Raw genomic sequence first — 17170 nt, forward strand, 5'->3', positions numbered from 1 at the left:
GAGAGAGAGAGAGAGAGAGAGAAAGGGTTTTGCTATTAATTTATAAATGGGTAACCTTATTTCTTCCAAAGGTACAATGGCGAGCCATCCTCGAATCCTTTATTAAACCTTGAATGAAAGTGGGACTGGAGCAAAATAAAGGGGGGGGGGGCGAGGAAAGAGATCATTAAACTGTGGATTCATAGCGATCTTTTAATAAAATGATAGAACAGCGGTCAGATCCAAGATCGACCCCCCCTCCTCCCCCGTTCTCCCTTTTTAACATTCAATCCAACTTTAATCCTAACTATTAGGAATTAGGCATGCAACGCTGTCCAGCTACAGTTCTAAATTACAATCAAACGGTTACCAATTACACAAATTATTGACGGCAGATTCTCTTTTCAACTGCAAATTAAGGCTATTAAGAAAGCCTTTTTTAATGCAAAAGTGCCTAATTAACCAACGGATGGGAAATCTGCAGCCCAGATATCAAAAAAGTGCTCTGTGCACATTGCGGAAACACAAGGGAACCAATTAGTTTAATTATCAAAACAGCTAATTAAAATTGCACAGTTCCTAATTAGTTCTTTGCTTTTTCCTCTAATTGACAGGATGGAGATAAATGGGCAGCCGATGAAAAAAAAGGAGAGAAGGAAAACAGAGAAACTCTGGCTGAATATTTATGCTGACTTTATCTCGGTCTGTGTGGCAGCCTTGAAACTGGGAAATTAATGACCTTAATTCCCAAACTCTTACTCTAACTGCGCTACCCTCTGCGTTCCCTAAGCATTCTGATTTTTATGGGTCCAGCCATTCCGCCAACAATTTACACGGGAAATAAACGCTCTGGGAGGTGGGGAGGATCCAACAATTCACTGCTTAATGTGACAGTTCCCAGTTAAAGACACAGGGCCCTCTTTGTACGTTACATTTAATAGCTGCCAGAAATCCGATCTTCATTATATTCTCTTTCAACCCCGTTTCTCGTTGGTGCGATGTGACTTCTAATCACCTTAATTAAACAGGCTCTCTCTCGTCTTCATACCTGGGGACGGCAGAGTCGTCACACATTCACAAGTGTTGCGACGGTTTATTTATTTTTTGGCGACCTGATGTATTTTGATACAAATTGCACTGTCGTATTGCAGAGCTCGACAAAACAAAAATATTACTGGGTACTTTTGAATTTGGACTGCCCACCTTAAGAGGCTGCTACTACTGAAAGAAGCGTTTAAATGAAGGGCAACGTCATTTAGTGGGGCAATGGTTACCAATATTGAAGCGATGGAGACAGTGTTTTATGATTTATTTTCAAGTAATAAATAATGTCCCCGTCTTTGCGAGGTATGTATGAGGTTGGCTTTCTGCTCTTATTTTCCGAACCTTTTTGCCTGCCATATTAACCCCATTTCCCCCAATGAAATGGGACTCGCTGTATGGGAATTGCAGGTGGGATCTCCCTCTCCCAATCCACGGAAGTATTTTGGAAAGCCAATGGTTTACAGTGACTGAATTGGTAAAACATCCTTTTTATTGTGTGGGACTCTGAGATTTGAATCAACCTTTTGAGCGTCACATTTTGCAGTCCTGTCCATTTTCCGTGAACACCACAAATTGCACTGCCCATTGAAGAGATACCATTTGACGGTAGTTACATGGATTTTTTTTCACATGGAGATTTTTTGATTGACAAGTCGGATATTCCTCATGAGAAAGCCACTTTTATCCACTTTCTGCAGCTGAATTCCGAGTAAAATATCTAACCAGCTTGCCAAGATAATCAGGATGTTGGTGGGCTCAGCATTTCAAATCGCTAATAATTAACTGGCATTTTGCTAGTCGTAATTTTTCTTTATACAACTGGTGTTTTGTTAAAATCATTTTTTATCTTAAGATTTTTATCATACATTATTAATTAGTATGATAAGAAATGATCACATCAACATAACTGGTATTACTTCTCCCTCTCCACTTAGTAATGTAAGTCTCCAATTCAGGTACTCTGTGGCAGTAATACTACTCAATGGCTATATGGAATTGCAGCAGCAAAATTCTTTTTCCACATTGCAGATTATGGAGATTGTTCAATGTATTCACGATTTCACTTTGTGTTTCATCATGGAGCTAAAAATGCCTGCACAATTCACTCATGAAATTAGTAATGATGGGGCTTGAAATAATTCTGTAAATTTCAACTTCATTCCTTGAAAAGAGGATTTTCAGGATGGCGATTATTCACATCTAAAGAGGAAAAAAAAGAGGCAGCCAACTGATATTGACATTGAATATTAAAGTATCTTTTATGTTTGTGAAAAAAATCCCCATTAATAGTAAGGAGATATAAATAAACATTATTGTAAGCAAATGTATCGCCATATCTATTGTATAAACAATTGGAGGAGAGATCCAATTGTTTATACAATAGATATGGAGATAAATTTATTACATTTTTCAGAACTCACTCATGAAAGTTATTATGCCTTCTTCACTCATTGGTTCCCATTGTTTATCCTCAATTTATGGAAATATGTTAGTTAAAACATTGCCACCACATTTTAGTATAACATGAAACTTACTGCACCATATCAATCAAAATGGGGAAGGCTTTTTGGGCGAAATGGCATTTTTATGTTCATAAGACTTTCTATGCTTCATGTGTTAACATGACAACGAGTTATACTCCCTCTGACTGGCCTATGCAGAATTATACACGAGGGTATCCAGTTTGGTTTAGATGATAATAGTCTCCCTGCTGAGTCAGAAGGTTGTGGGTTCCAGTCTTAACGATTCCAAGACTTGAGCCAATGCAGGCCAGTGATTGCTGCACTGCTGGAGGTACTGAGACCCTTTCTTGTGGTTCAGCTGGATGTTAAAGGTTCATGGCACTATTTTTTTGAAGACAAACGGGGAATTCACTGGTATCCCTGATCAACATTTCTCCCGCAATTAACACTTCCAAATACAAATTAGCCCACCATTCATCTAATTTATCTGAGATGAGGAGACATTTATTTTCTCAGAGGGTTGTGGATCTGTGGAATTCGCTGCCTCAGAGAACTGTGGAAGCTGGGACATTGTATAAATTTAAGACAGTGATAGACAGTTTCTTAACCGATAAGGGAATAAGGGGTTATGGGGAGCGGGCAGGACAGTGGACCCGAGTCCTTGATCGGATCAGTTAAGATTGTATTAAATGGCGGAGCAGGCTCGAGGAGCCGTATGGCCTACTCCTGCTCATATTTCTTATATTCTTATGTTAATTGTTTGAGATCTTGCTATGCTCTAAATGACTGTCATTTTTGCCAATATAGGACCGGAACAGACAATTTTGGTTCCACCTAGCTGCTCCGAATGACATGACATTAGTACCATTATTATATAATGATCAGATGCTATATAAATTCAAGGCTGTAATTTTTAAATTGGAACAATATATCTCTGACTGACATATTTTGTTACATATAATTTAATTTCTATAGTTTTCAACAGTGAATTTCTGAATGTTTTAATTTTCGTATGAAGTCACAGTGCTAAATATTTGCACCAGCTTCATGATTCATTTATGACAAAAGTAAAGGTATGCCTGACCCCGACTAGGTAAATTTCCAATATGGCAGCCAGTCATATCAAAAGAATGGTAAGAGGCAATGCAGATTAAATAATTATGAAATTTTTCTAAATTTATTATATTAAAATGAAATTAACAAAATTTAAATCAGTTATGTCTGTATGAACAGAATACACAATGTGGGCCATTGTAGTCCCTCGTTTATTCCCCATATGACAACGGTGTTTATAACACATATTCACCAAGGAATTCTTCCTACTTCTACACACATAGAATAAACTACATATTCACATTGCAAATCCTTTGGTTTATCAATGTCCACTTTCGAAGCGGAATGCAGGCTGTGAATATTGCAAAAAAAATTTCATTGACAGTGTTACCTGCAGTGACTCTGCTATGCATCTTTTCAGCTAGTGTCAAGGTTTGCAGGATTTCCTCAATTTAACAGTTGGGAGACTGGTGAAATGACACCACCCACACCGGTGCTGCTTGAAGACATGTGGGGCAAACAAAAGGCATTGTCTTGGAGTCACACACAAAGACACTGCTGTAACATTGTACTAATGGAAATAAGACCTGTGGCCAGTGGAATGTCACTTGCTATTGGTAGGTCACATGTGATGGCAATTTCCCGAGAAATATGGATTCAGACTGGATTCATTATGAAAAATATCTCATAATTAACTTTGAACTCCTAGCACTCGAGTAAATGATCAGAAACATTTCATTAGAACACAATAAAACTCAAGAACTATATGTGGGTCAGGGATTTTACATAAAGGAAATGAATGGAAAATGATTTGGTGAAATATAATTTTACAGCTGAATCAGAATCATGTTAGGATCAGCAAATGTTTATCTGGAATTGACTGTAACAAAGTGACTGTAGAGTAATCAGGCGAATGTTTCGATGAACCTCAGATGTATCTTTTGTTTATTTTCCAGAATGCCAAAGTATGTTAGGATTCTGTCTAACAGTTGGTTGTGTATATTTAATCTTTGCAGTTATCTGAATTCCCTGGGAACTTAGAAAATAAAAACTACACCTCCAGTGTCAGCTACAAATAAATATCATATGATTAAGGATTTGGTCTCCCTTTGGCGCACAAAGACTTGTTAATTCGAATTCAGCAAATTTGGAATTCTCTCTACAGCAGAATATACAAATATTTAGAGAGTTTGTTCAGAAATAGACTGTTGTTTTATTTTGAGGAACATTATAAAATATAGGAAAAATAAAGTAGGGATTAAAGAATACAATTGGTTCAATTTCATTTTCCTCAAAGGATAGGCTCAAGAGTGTTGATGAATAGTATTTTCACTGATAAAGTACGAGAAAGCATGTGGTAGATGTAGTGGGGTGTTTTTATACTACCCTGATGATATGGTTAAAATTCAGTCTCAGAACAGCAGCTAGCCCTTCCACGTACATCAGTGAATCATTTTTTGCCTCACGTTGTGGAATTAATGACAGTTGTGCCAATGTTTGAGTAGCTATGTGTTACAGACTCATGTTTGTGGGGAGCTGGATTGAGACTGGCCCAAACCGTTTCATTTAGGACACTATTAAAGAAAGGACATTTTCATTGCGTCCATCAGGGCTGGATTTGAACCTCACAGAGAGGAATGGACATGTTTTGACCAACTATGCTAACCAGCTCCCCTGGCAACAACGGACCATTATATTTTAATAGTTGGTGGGTAGATTTTGGCCCAGACTCGATGCTGTACTCCTGTGGAGTCAGGGGAGCACCCCTGCCCCTCCGGCTCCATAGGAAAGTTCCTTTTAAATTAAAAAAATTCACTACCTATCTTTGTTTGGCAGTGGTCAGTGTCACTGAAGATTTCCTGCCCCGCTCATCGCCAACCAACTTCTGGATGGGGTCCTTCAACAGGCGTTAGGCCCTTAAATGAATAAATAAGGTTCCTATCACCTGTTTCAAGTGTCTGCCTGGGATGCCTAAAAAAAGAGCCCCATGAATTTAGCAATGACTCCAACACCTGCACAGATTGACACAGGCCGTCTCACTGCTAAATTGATATGCTTTGCGTGCATTTTATGCTCGAAAAATGGGTGCAATACATACCAATTTCTACCACTACAAGTCTTAAAAGAGCAAGAAAAAATATATTGTACCTCTGATTTTGAATTGTTAGGTGAGGAACATATTTATAGAAAATTACATTTCAACCTGTTTGTTGCTTCAGTAACTACAGCAAATTGTATTTCAACTGGTCCATTGCATCAGTAACTTAAAGCCTTTAGTTTGTAGAGCTGAAATAAAACCATTCTTTCTCTCAGCACACCAGCACAAGAACCACTTTGCTGTTGGACTCCCTTTCTCAAATGTTTCCTTATTCTATCATTTGTTAGTTTAAGCCTTCCTGAGGAATCAGGTCAGAATAGGTTTTGACTTGACCTTGTGCATGGCCAAAATGGTTTATCTGTGGAAAGTTCTATATCTCAGCTTCCAATTGAAAGACACATTGGCCCTTCTATAAGGGCCTTGGCCCCCTGAAAGCAGCAGCCATGGGTCAGTGTGAACTGGCCGCCTAGTCACCATGGAGGGGTGGCCATTTTGAACATTGCCCTTCTTTAGTTTTGGAGCGGTGTAGGGGGACCTCTCTGCCCGTTTCCCCACTGTGGCGTGCATGCGCAGACCCTTTACCAACATGCGGCGATCCCTTCCCGAAATTGCCCTGCTGGAAATTGCCCCTTTTGAAAATTGCCCTGTGGGTGTGGTACCACCACTGGTCAGTACCCCCGACAGCTTACCCTTCCTGCGGCTGGGCTGCCCGGCCACCCTTAAAGGGGAGGTGGCACTGCCGGTGACTCCATCTTATTTATTTTTGTCGGCCGACTGCCAGGTCGGGTCGACAATTATGCCCCCTGGATTCAGCCGAACCCCTCCCTGGTGGCCCAGTGTTTGCCACTGAAGTGGCTGCAGAGCTCGCAGTGGCCCTCCCCTTTAACTGAAGTGGAGGGATGTTGTGACGCGCCGGCGCTGATGACTTCGAGCGTCAGCTAACTCTGACCTGCCCCAATGTCCGCCCTGCTGGTGGCGGCTACTCTGATGCGACCTCACTTCCGCCCCGTGATGAGGCCATTTCTGCCCCACTCCAAAAAAAGCACAGAGTACTGAACTTCTCCGGATTGGCTGCCCCATGCATTAAGGCGACCGGAACACTTTGAAAATGGTAGGTGCGACTCGTTTCGGGCGGTGGGCAATTTCAGCCCCATTAAGTCAAAGGTAACATTTTTCTTTGGTAAGTTTATAGTTCTGATAATTCTTTCCTGTTTTGTGTTGTATTTTGGCCCCTCATCATGGAGGATCGGATGGTCCAGGTCACAAATGCAGTTTGGTCTACACATCCTGAGATGTGCTTGAGAGAGAAGAAATTCTTCTTTGTCACAATTCCCTTCTCTAGCTCAGAGACATAGGATTGCATCTGTGTACAGTGTTGATCAGATGCATCTTCATCCAGGCCAACATCCCCAGCATTGAAGCACTGACCACACTTGATCAGCTCCGCTGGGCAGGCCACATAGTTCACATGCCAGACACAAGATTCCCAAAGCAAGCGCTCTACTTGGAACTTGTCCACGGCAAACGAACCAAAGGTGGGCAGAGGAAACGTTACAAGGACACCCTCAAAGCCTCCCTGATAAAGTGCGACATCCCCACTGACACTGGGAGTCCCTGACCATAGACCGCCCGAAGTGGAGGAAGTGCATCCGGGAGGGCACTGAGCTCCTCGAGTACCATCGCCGAGAGCATGCAGAAATCAAGCGCAGGCAGCGGAAGGAGCGTGCGGCAAACCAGGCTCCCTGCCCACCCTTTCCCTCAACGACTATCTGTCCCACCTGTGACAGAGTCTGTGGTTCTCGTATTGGACTGTACAGCCACCTGAGAACTCATGCTAAGAGTGGAAGCGAGTCTTCCTCGATCCTCGATCCCGAGGGACTGCCTATGATGATGATGATGCTCCACACAAGCCTTCTCCCACCCTCCTTCATCATCATGTCCCTCTATTCCTTTCTCCCTCATGTACTTATCTAGCTTCCCCTTAAATGCATCTATGCTGTTTGCCTCCTCTACTCCATGTGATAGCATGTTCCACATTCTAACCACTCTCTGAGTAAAGAAGATAATCCAACTGAGATTGAAAATCATAACTCCTGGGGAAGCCCAAATGCAATTCTAGTTCAAATTGGGTTTCAAATTTGGGTCACTTCATTGTGAATCCAATGTTCTGCCACCTCAGTTAACCCTTTGTGTTCTCTACTGAATCAAGAGCACTTAAAATCTTAAATTTCAGTTTAATACAAAATTGATGTTATTTTGTGCCACAAAATTTTCAAACTTCCCCCTCAATTTTACTCGCACTTTGTTTCTCACATGGTATTTGTCTATGTAGCGGCTCTTTCAGCCAGATAAACAAGGTAGCAGAGAATATATCTGTTGGCACTCTGGATTCGATCAATAAAAAGACCACTTGTGAGAGGAAATGTGCAATCGATTATTTTCTCCTGCCAGGGTAGAATGATACAGTTTTGTGAAATGAAACCCAACAAGTTTTGATTAAATTTCCACAAGTTTGCCTGGTGGAATCAAGTGGTGAGCAGTCTTGGAACTTGAAACTGTAACACCAGGTTGTAAAACCAAGGATATCACTGCCATGCTGATGCGTCAACCAATACTTTTAGCAGCTAGAAAACTTTTAGTAGGTAAGTTTCCCCCCCACCCCCCCCTCACCACCCCCCGCCCAACCCTACCACCATTAAAAACAAATTACTTTGCTTGAAGATGTCAACTCTTGCTGGGGATCAGTTCCACAGGTGTCAGCAACAGTCCAGTATCTCAACAAAGAATCCATTCTAAATGTATGAGCCGAGATAGTGTGTGTCAATAGGCTATTAACTGTGGTGAGCATTACTGCTGCCGCAATTTGGTCCTGTTCTCAACCAAGATTTTCAACCCATGAGCATTTTCCAGCAAGGATCACTTTTATAGTGATCAGAAGTGGGAGACTTACTGTCATTTCTTCTCTTTTACCAGGAATGCTGGGACCAATTGTAGCACTCCTACTGGCACTGTGGCTCAGATCTACTAATTCAGCACAGAGTGGGGATTAAAACCTGGGCCCTTTTGATGTGAATGGCTCAGTACCCTACTGGATGTTGCATTTACTCACGAAGCCATTAAGAAAGCCTCGGAAGACTGGTTTTATCTGAAGGAAATAACGACTCTCTCTTTAAAGATTCAGCAACCTTGGCCAAAATGTTTAATGGATAATTTTGTCTCCAACTACTTGAGGTTAGTTTAATTAAACTATGACTTCCTTTAAAATTGTCAGGACAAAATGTTACATTTTGAGGGTATATTTAAAAAAAAATCAATATCAAAAACTCTTAGAGATGACTAGCAATTCATCATTTTAATGTAATTCTGTAAAGTTGAGAATTTAAAAGTAGATTTTTTTCATTCAGTAGGCGCCTACATCATATTATTCCTCACATAAAATCTACCGACGTGGGAAGATATGGCTGTAATAAACCCTATGCAATCAGAGAGTTTGAGGACCACCCCATCATCAGACGTTTATAGAGATGGAACTTGTTTGAGTTTTATGTAACTTGAGTCCACAAGTTTTTCATATTGAATGTCTTGAAAACTCAGCTCTGTAAGGGTCATGTGATTACTGAACCTTGCCAACTGAGGCTGCATTTGTATTGTATGACACTACAGCTGAAGTGTGCAAATAAATTTGAGATGGACGGAGTTCAATAACTAGCCCACCCATGTAATGGGGAACTTCTAGAGTTCAAGGAATAGCCTGGGATGATTACCAGATTATATTCATTGGTTGTAATACACAGACCTTGCTGTCAATCACAATGCAACTTTAATTGAGAGGGCAGAAGCAGGGTTGTTCAGACAGTTGCTTGTTCAGTCTACCCTTGTAACTACCACTACCAGTGAGTGCATACTAAGCAGCAGGATTGCAGGCAAACTTTCTGCTGCTGTTTGCCAATTTAGTAATGAATTTCAGCCATTCAAGAATTGTTTGATTCCCGCACATGAATATTGTGTATAGTTGAATAGATGATACAAAGTATTAAAATTTATTACATCTTTTGAGACCAGCTTCACATTTCTCTGTTTAGGACTAATGTTATATGTGATGTAGCATGAGTTAGAGTTACTGTGCTATTCAAAAACCTATACTTCTACTATGCCGATAGTACTCTGAAGTCATAAAAATTACAATATAGAAACATAGAAAATAGGTGCAGGAGTAGGCCATTCGGCCCTTCAAGCCTGCACCACCATTCAATAAGATCATGGCTGATCATTCCCTCAGTACCCCTTTCCTGCTTTCCCTCCATACCCCTTGATCCCTTTAGCCATAAGGGTCACATCTAACTCTCTCTTGAATATATCCAACGAACTTCTGAACTTGTAGGAGAGTATGCATGGCATCTAACTATCTCTCTATCAGTGTATATCTGTATCACTGTACATATTAAATGACTTTTTTTTCCCACGGACTAATTGTCTTTGGGCAAAGTAAATAGAATCTTGACATTACTCTTAAGAAACGTTTAGACAGAGAGTGTTGTAGCACATTGGATTAATCATATGCTGCACAATGGCCTGCCAGAACCCGGTGAAAGCACTTCCCCAGCAGGTGGGAGGGACACGAAGCAGCCAAGTCACTCCAGGGTATCCTCGCGCACATCTTATTGAGTGGCTGAAAGAGTAGTATATGAAGAGACATGGGGTGATGCCACTTACCTGCCTGCTTGGCTAAGGACTGGCACATAATGGATGTGAAAGTAGGTGTAAAGAATGAGTAAAATAACAGTAGGATACAAAGATGAACAAATTAAATTCAGTATCATGACAGGGTAAATGGATAGGAATTAGCAGGCTTTTGATAATAAAGGATAACGGACGGATGGCATAGTCAGTACAAAAAAACTAAATCATTTCCCTTTGGTATGTTTCCCAGGATATATTAACCAGTTGTAAATATATTTTTGTTTTCATGAGAGCACAGCTTTGCTTAACTATCTAAAACAAACTTGTCAAACTCTTTCACACGTTCTTCATACACATTAAAAGCCAATTCTGAATAACTTGCTGCTAACATTGGAACACTCTACATTAATCAACCAGAAGAACACACAGGGTCAGATATGTTCACATAGGGTTCTGTAAATGCCTCTTTTGACAAAGGCACGAAGCATCAGCATAAAAATGCATCACTTGGAGAAAGTTTATCGAAAATATGACTGCTAATTTCAAAATGTAAATTGGTTTGCATAAGCTTTACTTTAACTGTGAAACCAAGTCTCCGTGGAATAAAAGGACAATACCAATTATGTAAAATCATCTACTTTAAGTTTTGATGATTAAAAAATAATGCAGCTGAGCCTAAGGTGTGCTTGGTTAGTAGAAAGTAGGCTTTATATAATTTATACACCAGCTGTTGCAACAGTTATTTCTATAAGCTTTTCTGGGCCATTTCCTCACTGACTGTCTCTGATGAAATTCTGTTGTGAGAGAATTGACTGGGGGAGGGGGGGTGAATTGAGGGGTTTAATCCCACTGACGTTTCTGAATGGAAAGGCATACTGGTGGGAACTTTTAATGGAAGGTCTGTAATCAGAATACACTTGTATTCAGCCCCTACAATAATAAATCTCATGAAATGTTAAAGCACAGGCATGTGTGGAAGGATAGAATTTCAAGGTTTTAGACTGTCCCCATTTTAGACACTCCTCCGGGAGCGTGTGATTACTCAGGTTTAGCAGTTTATTGCCTCATCTTTCAATATCCAGTGAAGCACAAAATTCTAATCTAAGTTGTTCTTTCTACTTAAAGAAAAGGCCTCGATATGCTCAGAGACTTTTGTTAACATTGTGAAGAACCATTTCTTGCTCTGATTCAAAATGATGTGGGTAAAATGATTTTCTGATGTGAACAGGCAGTCCATTATTGGTGCAGTTAACATTATTTAAAAAGAACATCAGAAGGAACAGGGTGTGCAATCCAAGAATAAGTCGGGTCTTTTACTGTTTATAAAAGAACTGGGCAGCTGATCAAAAGCTTAGTATCATTATGGGGTTTTCATTACGGAAAGACTTGTTAATCTGATTTTACGTTAAAGAGGTGATAACACTTTTGTTTGGCTACTAGATGGATTTAAAATCGAATGTACACGACACTCCCTTATACTTAGGTTTTTAAAGCAAGGCGTTTCAATACACTGGGACATAATCAACTGAAGATAATGTTAAATATGAATCCAGCATAGGCTGAATGGCCTCCTTCTATGATTCTAGAATAACGAACCAGTTACCATTTTTAAAAGTCACAGTTACACATACTCTGAAACACTAGAACTGGCTTAATAAACTGTAAGTGTCAGTATCCATGTCCCAGTGCTCCCTCTACTTTACAGTCTCAGTTTTGTTTATTATATATTGAAAGCAATCAATCTCATCCTTATTTAAATATGTGATTGGCATTAACAGATTATTGCAATAAAGTTTAAATAGCTTACCCCAAAAAATACATCAGTTCAAGTCAGGACCATATACTTGTCCATATGCATAGCTTTCAATACAAAGTCTAGAAAAACAAATAAACCCCAAAGAAAGCAACATTCTATCTTCAGAGAGTTATTTTAACTAGATGACCAAGTATACCAGAATAGAACATGTCTTTTACGTTCAGTAGTCTTCCACCATTTTTTATCCAATTGTGCAATTTTCTGTGAAATTTAAATCTAATTATCCAACTACTGTGATTATCCTGCAGAAGTTGCCCACAACTGTGCCTTTATTATCCAGTCACAGCTGTTATATAACACAGCAAAGAACTCATTGATCAGAAGTTGACCACTTAAAAGAAAATTGTAACAACTGCAACATAGAAAAGAGATGGAAAATATCAGAAAATTCAAAAAGACAATCTCTGAAGGAGAGTGAATGTCATCATCAGAGTACCTTAAATAAATCAAACATAAAACAATTATAGACTTTAAAATTCTTTCTTGCTATGTTGTATGCATAAAAATGAATTAAGGATGCTGATGGCATCATCTAATGGCTAGAGGGAGGAGTTTCTGAGACTGATACAAAGACGATGAATCAATGGTATTTCAGTTATTAACCCAGTGTTTGAACGATTGCATAATTTTAGTTGTTGATTTAGTTCCCTTAGTTTCACCTCCAAGTCATTTTCCTTAATGATGTTATCAAATATACTACTTAAAGACAATTATTGGTAATGGTTTTATTTTAAAGTACAGTATTACAGGTTACATAAAACCTTTTTGATCAATCGTTTTAGCTATATTTCATCTGCTTAGAAGAAACTTATTTAACAATCATCACAAAAAGCCATAGTATCTTTGCTCAGAATAAGAAAGCATTGAATGAGAACATGCTTTTTCAGCCATCAAGCCCAATCCTTCCACATAAGAACATAAGAAATAGGAGCAGGAATAGGCCATTTGACCCCTCGAGCCTGCTCCGCCATTTAATAAGATCATGGCTGATCTGATCACGGACTCTGCACCACTTCCCTGCCCGCTCCCCATAACCCTTTATTCCCTTATCGCTCAAAAATCTGTCTATCTCCAACTTAAATATATTCAATGACCCAGCATCCACAGTTCTCTGGGGCAGAGAATTCCACAGATTTATAACCCTCTGAGAGAAGAAATTCCTTCTCATCTCAGTTTTAAATGGGCAGCCCCTTATTCTGAGACTATGTCCCCTAGTTTTAGTTTCCCCTATGACTGGAAATAGCCTCTCTGCATCCACTTTGTCAAGCCCCCTCATTGGCCCCAAGTTTCCACACACGGTGAAAAAGGCGCCCCTCAGAGCTGGGGCCTGTTTTTCGCGCCGAAAACGGCACCGGAAAAAAAGTGCGGTATTCTGGAGCTCGATGTCTGCTTGGCACGGCGCACAGGGGGTGGAGCCTACCACTCGCGCCGATTTTGTAAGTAGGAGGGGGCGGGTACAATTGAAATGAGGCTTCTTGGTGCCGGCAACCCTGCGTGTGTGCGTTGGAGCGTTCACGCACGCGCAGTCTGAAGTAAACATTGGCACTCGGCCATTTTTAAAAGTACTGCAGAAAAAGTGAAGATTTGTTTCTTGGACCGCTGCAAAGGCTTGCATTTTAATTTTCTTGATATTTCTGTGGGTGAGGGAGTGCTTTTAGCAGCACTGCTGAATAAATCACCTGCTGAAATCAGTGAGTTCAGCTTTTCACTGCTAAACTTGCAGAACCGGTGCCTGCAAATTAAGGACTGTGTGTTTGGAGAAATAAAAGTGCCAATTCAACTTTGCAATGGATCAACTTCCACCAAGAACAAAGAATTTCTTGCATGAGGAAGCAAACCATTGCATAATATGTGGTGCACCCATTCTGCAAATTTAAATATAAAGATGTCGATGTGGCTGCCTCTCCCTGTCCAAATGGCCTCAGTCAGTCCCCCTCACAGCTCGAAGGCTGCTGCTGCTCCCGACCAGCCACTGACGCCGCTGCAATCCCATGGCCGAATGGCCTCACGTCCGCTCCTGATTCTTCGGCTGCCTTCGAGCCACTGACACCGCCCCATAAGCGTGGCCGAACGGCCTAAAGAATTTTAAATCTGCAGCTGCGTGTGTCCTGTGTTCATTCTTCAGCTCCCGGCCAGCCACTGACGCCGCTGCAATCCCATGGCCGAATGGCCTCAAGTCCGTCCGGGTGCTGCATCTTCGCGGGGAATGAAGGCCTGCCTCAAGCACCGCAGCTCAGCTCGAAGGCTGCTTGCTGCCGCTGCCGTCGAGACGAGACGAGACACTGACGCCACACCGCTGCCTGAAAGGCCTGCCTGAAGCACTTTCACACAGGTAGGAACATGGCCTGTTGCCTTTCACAAACAATGATTGTTTTCTCCCCACCCTACCCCAGCTGCACCGGAAGTATTATCTCCTGTGCATTATTTTAGCATCTCAGTCTTTACTGATCCCCCCCTTCCCCCCCCACCTCGTTCCCGACGCCTAATTTGTAACCTGCGCCTGATTTTCTAAAGTGTAGACAAGGTTTTTTCAAGCATACAAAAATCTTCACTTACTCCAGTCTAAGTTAGTTTGGAGTACGTTTTCACTGTGGAAACTTTGAAATTAGGCGTCAGTGGCCGGACACGCCCCCTTTTGAAAAAAAAATTCAGTTCCAAAGTGAAACTGTTCTACCTGACTAGAACTGGAGGAAACTAAATGTGGAGAATTCCGATTTCTAAGATACTCCGTTCTACACCAGTTGCTCCTAAAAATCAGGAGCAAATCATGTGGAAACTTGGGGCCAATATCTTGTATGTTTCAATAAGATCACCTCTCATTCTTCTGAACTCCAATGTGTATAGGCCAACCTACTCAACCTATCTTCATAAGTCAACCCCCTTATCTCCGGAATCACCCTAGTGAAACTTCTTGGACTATATACATCATCATCATCATCAGGCAGTCCCTTGGAATCGAGGAAGACTTGCTTCCACTCTTAACATGAGTTCTTAGGTGGCTGAACAGTCCAATACGAGAACCACAGTCTCTGTCACAGGTGGGACAGATAGTCGTTGAGGGAAGGGGTGGGTGGGATTGGTTTGCCGCCCGCTCCTTCCGCTATATACAATCCTAATGATGGACGCTATCCCACCCGTTTAATCTCCTGGGGGAAATGCATAAATACTTCCCGATCCCCAAAGATTTACATACAAAATCTAAACTATTGATCCATTTCCAAACCTTCACTGGCCTGTTGCCTTTCACAAACAATGATTGTTTTCTCCCCACCCTACCCCAGCTGCACCGGAAGTATTATCTCCTGTGCATTATTTTAGCATCTCAGTCTTTACTGATCTCTCCAACCTCCCATTTCATTCGCAGTCAGATGCTTACCCTCCTCCCTTTAGAATGAGGTCATTAATTTAACCTTAACTACTTTTACTGGAAGGTAGCTTCTTATATCCACTACTCTGTGGATAGAAAACAAATCGTAATTTCTATAGTCGCATTTGATACTTAATTTTACACCTGTGCACTCTAGTTTTGTAGTCACAAACTAAGTTAAATAGCCTGCTTACATTTACATCATCTGTGCCTCTCAGTATTTTAAAGACCTGGGTCAAGTCTTCCTTTAATCTTCATTTCTCATGTAAAAACAAATACTATTGTATGATATTGTATGATTCATATCTTGGGATGTTAAGAAAGATTTTTGATTCTTCTCTGAATACACTGCAATGCAGCAATATAATCAATTGCTATACAGAAATGTAGTGAGAATTATGCCTAAGAATGAGGCCCAAAAAGGAAAATAATCTGGTCAAAATTGCCCCTACAAACTGGCATTTCTTTTATTACAATGTAAAATACATTCTAATGTGACTGTCAGGAATTGAGGAAATGTTTCCTTTAACTCAGCATTCACTGAGTGGCATATATTGTTTATTGTTTCCCAGAAGTAAGTATGTTTCCCATCACATACTGTTTTTCAAAATAATGCCCTGAACAAAACAAAACTGAATGATACCGACACTGACGAGAACATATCTCTGGTTATAGTTTAGTCTGAAAAAAATGGACAGTTCTAATCTTCTGTTATTATTGGGAATCTCAGCAGCAATGCATCTACAGTCCTCAGAGAGCTGAATGAAGCAATAACAAATGTCTGCATGAAGTCTACCAGGGAATTGAAGGTAGGCAGGTTGATTAAAGGATGGCCTGATGGTCTTCATTCTTTAGTTGATCTGGGTACCCTCAGTTACATTATACATTCTTCAGTTGATCTCCCTATCTTGATTATCTGCTATATTCTTCACTGAATCAGCCCATCCACAATTACCGACTATATTCTGCAGTCAATCAGCCAAATGCTAATCACCGATTAAATTCTCCCGTCAATCACTCAATTATTGGGCACATGCTCTGATCAGTCTGTCATCAATTAATTTATCCATTCTCAAGGTGATCGACCAATCTTGTTTATTTGCTACATTCTCCAGTCAATGAGTCTATCCTCAGATTCTGGATACATTCTCCAATTAGTCCAGCTTCAATTACATTATACATTCTTCAAGGTGCTCAACCAATTTTGATTATCTGCTATATTCCTCAGTCAATCAGCTTATCCTGATTACTGGGTAAATTCTCTAGTCAATCAGCCCATCTTCAATGACTGTACGTGCTTCAATCAACCTATCCCTAATTACTGGGTACATTCTCCAATCAGTCCATCATCAATTACTGGATGCATTCTCCAGACAGTCAACCTATCCTCAAATATTGGATACATTCTTCAGTCAATCAGCTTATCCTCAATTATTAGCTACATTATCAAATCAAACAGTTTATCTCAATTGCCAGATATATTCTCCAATCAGCCTATCCCAGTTTCCAGGTATATTCTCCAATCAGTCAATTCTCAATTAATGGCTACATTCTCTAAAGAGTCCATTGTGTCTGTAAGCACTCTAGTAATGATTCCACGAGGCAAGGTATTGCACTTGAACTGTTGTGACTTTAATCCATTTCTTGCAGCTCCTGAATGAGGATACAGT

At 40.5% G+C, this 17170-nt stretch overlaps 1 protein-coding gene across 2 annotated transcripts in view; it reads right to left on the reverse strand.

Moving 5' to 3' along the window:
* Nucleotides 1-1066, reverse strand: part of lmo1 (LIM domain only 1) — a 42578-nt gene extending 41512 nt beyond the window's left edge. The window contains exon 1 of one of the 2 annotated variants that reach the window (XM_070898688.1): nt 995-1066. The gene's annotated coding sequence lies outside the window, so the exon portion shown is untranslated. Of the gene's footprint in view, nt 1-55; nt 128-994 lie in introns of those variants that run through there. The other variant, XM_070898687.1, reaches the window with a different exon arrangement.
* Nucleotides 1067-17170: the final 16104 nt, after the last annotated feature.

Source organism: Pristiophorus japonicus, chromosome 14 (genome assembly GCF_044704955.1).
Source record: "Pristiophorus japonicus isolate sPriJap1 chromosome 14, sPriJap1.hap1, whole genome shotgun sequence".
NCBI lineage: Eukaryota > Metazoa > Chordata > Chondrichthyes > Pristiophoridae > Pristiophorus > Pristiophorus japonicus.